Genomic DNA, 6,666 nt, shown 5'->3' with positions numbered 1-6,666 from the left:
ATGGAGGACTCTCTCTCTCTCTCTACATATATATATACATATATATATGGAGGACTCTCTCTCTCTCTCTACATATATATGGAGTGTAAAGGTTACACTCCTCTGCTTCTATCTGCCTGCTAGTCACCTTACTCCTATGTTTTTTTTGTGTGTCATTTTGTTTTAGGTGTGCTGATCCCTTTCAGTATTTTTTGAAATGCAGGCTTCGTAGTGGTCCCTTCCCTCAATTTTTGTATGTCTGGAAAGGGCTTTATTTCTCCTTCATATCTAAATGTGAGCTTAGCTGGATACATTATTCTTGGCTGGTATTTCCTTTCATTTAATAATTTGAATGTTTTATTTCACTCCTTTCTGGCTTGTAAGGTTTGTGCTGAGAAGTCCAATGTAATCTAATGGTTTTTTCTTTATAGGTTACCATCTTTTTCCTGACTGCTCTGACAATTCTGTCTTTATCATTGATTTTTGTTAAATTTAATACAATGTGTCTTGGAGAAGGCCTTTTTGGTTTGAGATAATTGGGTGTTCTGTTGACTTCTTGAATTCCAAGCTCCAGCTTATTCCTTAAATTTGGGAAATTCTCATCAACTACTTGTCTGAAAATACTTTCTAATACCTTCTCCTTTTTCTCCCCTTCGACAGTATCCATTATTGTTATGTTTTCTTTCCTGATAGTATCAGGTAGTTCTTGTATTTCTCTTTCATTATTTTTCATACTTCACTTTCTCTCTTCTTTCTTTTGATTTATTTCTAGATTTCTGCCTTTGATATCACTGATCCTTTCCTCCATTTCTTTGACTGTATTTCCTAAGCTTCCTATTTCATTTTTCATGTCTTGCAGTGTGTTCATTATCTCCAGAAGTTTTATTCTGTTCTTTTTGAGGTCTTCAATCTCCTTGCTAAAGAACTTATTCTGCTTATCTAGTTGCTTTTTCAATTTCCGAATTTTTTGATATGAATCATTTTTGATCTATTGAGTTTTTTCATAAGTACTATCCTGAATTCTTTGTCATTTAAGTCACATAGTTTAATGCCTGTAAGCTAATTTTCTGGAGATTTTTTCTATGTTTCTGAGACGTCTTTTCACCTTGGTTGTTCATGGTGTTTAATGGTCTGTTTCTCTGCCTGGGCATTAATGGAAGTGTATTCTACTTTTTTCTTTTTCTTTTTTCATTTTTTTTTTTTCCAGAAAGAAGATTTATTATATGAAGGTCTCCGTTTAACCTGTTGCAAAGAGGGCATTTTTCTTTTGGTTTCCAGTAGATGGCGTCTAAGACTCTTGGATCCTTGCTTTACATAAAGTCTTAATAATGCTTTTTTTTTTCTTATAGATATTCAATCACGCTCGCTACCCTCAGTCTCAGTCCCTGTCAATGTTAGCTGCAGTTTTGGTAGGTTTTGCTCAGATTCCCCTAGTGCTCTGCGTTGTTTGTTCTCAGAGGATATGGAGGGAAGGGGGCCTCTGCATTTGAGAAAAGGGCTTGTGATCAGCCTCGGGTTTTGCAACTGTGGCTTTTAATAATCAACTGTTGTTTCTCTGCTGTCCCCACTTCTCTGCCATCCCCATTTCTCTGCTTTCTGCCCTGATGTCTGAAGACTGCCACCAGCTGCATGGAGTTCACAGCTCCTGCAGTCAAGGCTTTTCAGAGACTGAAACTTACCTTCTCCTCTCTCCCTCCTCCTTCAGGGAGTTCTGGCTGGGAGAGGCAGCTTCTTTTTTCTCTCAGTCCACCGCCTGACACCTGGAGTTCTAACCTGTGGTAGTTCTTGTGCACAGATCCCATGCTCAGACATGCTGGTGTGCAGTTTGGGTGTTTTTTGTTGAGTTTTAGATGTTCAGCTTATTGTCATTTCAAGGGGAGAGATCTGGAGACGCCTCTCACTCCACCATGTTTCTGACATCACTCTTGAGTATGTTTTAGATTGAGTTGTTTGTGTTTTTATTGTTGAGTTATAAGAGTTCTTTTTACAGTCTCAACAAAAGTCCCTTATGAGATATATGATTTGCAAATATTTTGCAAATATTTTCTCTGGAGATTCTTGTTTCACTTTTTTTTCATGGTGTCCTGTGAAACACAAAAAATTTAAATATTATTGCATTCCAGATTATCTACTTTTTTTGTGTGCATGCTTTTGGTGTTATATCTAAGAATCTTTTGCAAAATCTGAGGTCATGAAGATTTATCTCTATTTTTCCTTCTAAGGATTTTATAGTTTTAGCTTTTGCACTTAGGTTTGATCCATTTTGAATTAATTTTTGTGTAGGCTATGAGTTAAGAGTCCAACTTCATTTTTCTTTGCATATGATTATCCAGCTATCCCAGCACCATTGATTGAAAAGAATATTTTTCCCAGTCAAATGCTCATGACACCCTTGTCAAAAATCAGTTAGTCCTAGACAAATGGTTTCATTTTTGGACTCACGATTCTATTCCTCTGATTTATATGTGCCATTATCATACTGTCCTGATTACCATTGCTTTTTAGTAAGTTCTAGAATCAGGAAGTATGAGTTCTCCTACTTTGTCTTCGTTTTCAAGATTGTTTTGGCTATCCTGGGAAACTTGCAATTCCAATTCCATGTTAATGCTAGAATCAGTTTGTCAATTTCCACCACGAAGTCAGGGATTATGTTAAATTTGAACAATATGAAATCTTTAACAATATGAAATCTTTCAATTCACGAATGTGAAATTTTCCATTTATTGCAATTTTTAATATCCTTCAAAAATGCTTCATTGTTTTCAGAGAATAAGTTTTTCATTAAAAAAAATTCCTAAATATTTTATTCTTTTTCGATGCTATTACAAATATAATTGTTTTCTTAATTTCATTTGTTGATTGTTCATTGCATGTGTATAGAAATACAGTTGATTTTTATATATTAGTCTTGTATCATGCAAATGTGCTGAACTTATTTATTATAGTAGATTTTTAGTGAATTCCTTAGTGTTTTCATTAAACAAGATCATGTCATCTGCAAATAGAGATAGTTTTACTTCTTTTCCAGTCTGGATGACTTTTATATATTTTCTCTTGCCTAATTTATTGGGCTAGAATCACTAGTACAATGTTAAATAGAATTGGTGAAAGCAAGCATTCTTGTGGATTTTGAAGCTGTTCTTCAACTAGTCTCATCTGATCTGTCCAACTTTTGCCCCACTATACCTGTTGCCCAACTTGCCAATCCCAGCCTTACTCGCAAAGACTCACTAGTCTAAATAGTCTGATTTTTTAAACCATTTTCTTTACATGCTCTATTTATTTTGCCTCTACATCCATTGCTCATATAGTTACAGAAAATGACCCATTTCCTCCAACAACTAGCTCATATACTTCCTCAGGATAAAGCTCCATCTCCCAGATTATTGCCTACCACATTTCCAACAGACACAAGTGGGCACACATACCCATATGGACAAACACATATCATGAGATTCTATGACTTCCCATTTCCTGGGTGCTTGAGGCGAATTTACATTTCGCTTCAGCTCACACTAATTTGTAAATGTTCTTTTGTTGTTTCTAATATCTTTGTCTTGGCTCTACTAATTACAACATAGGTTTCTACAGAGCAAAAAGCAGGAACCTTGTATCTTATTATCAGCCACAACAGGAGTCAACACAAAGACTTATAAGAAAAGAACTTACTTAATAAAAACTGATGGACTTCTATCCAATTTTGTTCTTCCAGAAGGACCCCCTCTTCTTTGCAGACTACTGTGAAACTTAGAGACTGCCTGGATGCCCATTCATACCTCTGTCAGTACCTCACTTCCATTTCCAAGCCATTTCTCTTCTCTTCCTCCTCATATTGGCTGAGTTTAAGAGGGAGATAATTGGCTCCATCAATTTTTGTAGCTTAATGAAAGTCTTAACCATGTTTACCAGCTTTTCTTCCAGGATAAATGCATCATAAGCCAAGGCAAAGTCATTCTCACAGTGCTTGTTTAGAAAATGTATGATTTTTATATTGTCCCTATTAAAGCTATGACCTCAGACATGAACTTTAAAAATGAGTGCCTCTCCGTGTGAAATGTTTATTCTGAAGGCTTTAACTATGCTGGAATTTAAAGATTTTTAACAAAGGTCTTGGATTCTTAAGCACAGTTCCTGCTGTTGTTTTGTTCCTGTGGCATTTGCCTGGTTTTTGTGCTTTACTGCAACTAAAATATTTACATCACTCCGCCCCGCCCCATTAACTGTAGCAAATGTCATAGAGTGAAAATCCTTTGCAATAAGGATACCACAAATAACAGAGTATAGGGTTTGGTCTTGCTGCCTTAACAGCTAAAAAGGCAGCTGCATACCAGTTTTAGGAGAAAAATGTTTTTTATTATGTACTTGCTGAACATATAGCCTGTGTCAGGCATAGGGGATAAGAAAGCAAATGCTTAGTTGTTGCTCTGGAGGAACTTACAGTCTTGCTGGGGTTATAAGACTAGCATACCTCAAACAGAGAACAATTAAGTTAGAGGTACTGTGAGATAATTGCTGAAACAAGAGCATACCATCAGTGTGACTTGAAATCAAAGAAGGCCTTTGAGAGAAGGCAAACTCTTAAGTTTGACTTGGAAGGATTTTGGTGGACAGAGGAATGAAAGGTATGCAAAAACTAACGTGAAGTTGACAACATCAGGAGGCCAACTAATAGGATTGAAGGTTCATACCACTTAGAAATAATATCAATAAAATAGGATAAGTCTAGATTAAGGTGTGTCTTGAGTGGATAGAATCAGGTTATTAGAGCTAGAAGGGCATTGCTAATATTACAGCTGGAGCCAGAATTCCTAGTCCCATGTCTAGTTTCTGTCATTTTATTAGAATATTTTTTAAGCCATGGATTTTTTTTCAAATGGAATCTAATGTAAAGAAGCCCAATATGTAAAGCTGACAAACGTTTAAATTTGAGAAAGATTAAGATGAACCCAAAGAAAGAGAAAAAGTGGCGTAAATGATAGAGGCTCTGTTCATCCTTCTGGTGAGGCAAAGTTGTAACAGAAACAAGGAGCATACAATAAAGGAAATCACCTGGGATCTAGATGAACAAGCCCTAAACGAAGGAGAGAAATAAGAAATCACTCTGCAGTGGGAGGAGGTAGGATGTGGGGAGGACACGAGGCTGCTTGGTACCAAGCAGCTGAGTGGGACGGAGGCCATGGCAGCAGCAGCTAGCAGCTGCAGAGGCCTCTTAAAGGGGCTTTGTCAGTGAGCAGACTTTCATGGTGACAGACCTACTCACTCTGAGCACCAGTGCTGGGTCGGCCGTGCAGGAGACACCAGGGACTTACAGCGGGACACTGAGTTGTTGGAGCAAGGGCTGGAGGCAAGACTTACTCTGTATAGAAGTGCCAGTGGTATCCATTGTTCCTCTATTGAGCCCTCCACCCTCCCTGTGTGTGGACTCAGAGCCACCATAGCTGAGACATCATCAAACTGAATAACAGAGGTCGCTCCACCCAGAGGATTCCATGAAACTCCACTTCCCCCAAACCAGGACCACATGCAAGCCACATCCAAATGGATCCTCCATGACTCAGGTGCCCCTTGCCGAGTAGCAGCTAGTCTCATGTTGCAGCTGACTGCGGTTTCTAGCGAGGCCTCTTGACGCAACTATAAGCACAGCATCTGTGGATTGCTTGCTGAATCTTAACAGGTGGCCCCCGATGGCAAAAGCTTGGGCTAAACTTGGCCTGCTGCTTTGGCCGGCAGCTGAACTCCTCTCAGGACTGTACCACTGGACACCTACTACACAAAACCACACTAATAAGACCAGGAGACTTAAGAGCTTTGCTTAGTATATAGAAACAGACACAGAAAGGCAGTCAAAATGGAAAGAGAAAGTAGCAGAAACCACACGAGAGAACAAAACAGAGATCCAGGAATAATGGAGTTGAGCAATCTAACAGATGCAGAATTCAAAACACTGGTTATAAAGATGCTCAATGAACTTAGGGGAAGTGTCGAATTCAGTGAGAACTTTAGCAAAGAGATAAAAGCCATAGAAATGAAAATGGAAATGATAAAAGGGAACCAGTCAGAAATTAAGAACACATTATCTGAGATGAAGAGTATATTACAGGGAATCAACAGAGTAGATAAAGAAGAGGATTGAACCACTGATATAGAGGATGGGGAAACCAAAGACCCTCAACCAAAATGGCAAGAATGAAGAAGCTAATACTATAATAATAATTTAAGGAACCTATTGGACACCATTAAACGCAAAAATATCTGTGTCATAGGGGTATATGAAAGAAAACAAGAAGTTGAAGAGTTATTTGAAGAAATAATGATGGCAAGCTTTCCTAACCTGATGAAAGAAATGGACATACAACCCCAGGAAGCTCAGAGAGTCCCAAAAAAGATGAACCCAAAGAGACCCACACCATGACACATTACAATTAAAATGCCAGAGGTTAAATACAAAGAGAGAATCTTAAAAGCAGCAAGAGAAAAGTAGTTAGTTACTTGGAAAGGAGCACCTATAAGACTGGCAGCTGTTTTTTCAAAAGAAACTATGCAGGACAGAAGGGCTTGGCAGGACATATTTGACGTGTTATAAATCCAGGATCTATAATCAAGAATACTTTATCCAGCAAAGGTATCATTTAGAGTAGAAGGACAGATAAAGAGCTTTCCAGACAAAAATAAGCTAAAGGAATTTAT

The sequence above is a fragment of the Pteropus alecto genome, unplaced genomic scaffold (genome assembly GCF_000325575.1).
Source record: "Pteropus alecto unplaced genomic scaffold, ASM32557v1 scaffold85, whole genome shotgun sequence".
Taxonomy (NCBI): Eukaryota; Metazoa; Chordata; class Mammalia; order Chiroptera; family Pteropodidae; genus Pteropus; species Pteropus alecto.
The sequence above is the reverse complement of the archived record's forward strand: the minus strand, read 5'-3'. Positions refer to the sequence as shown.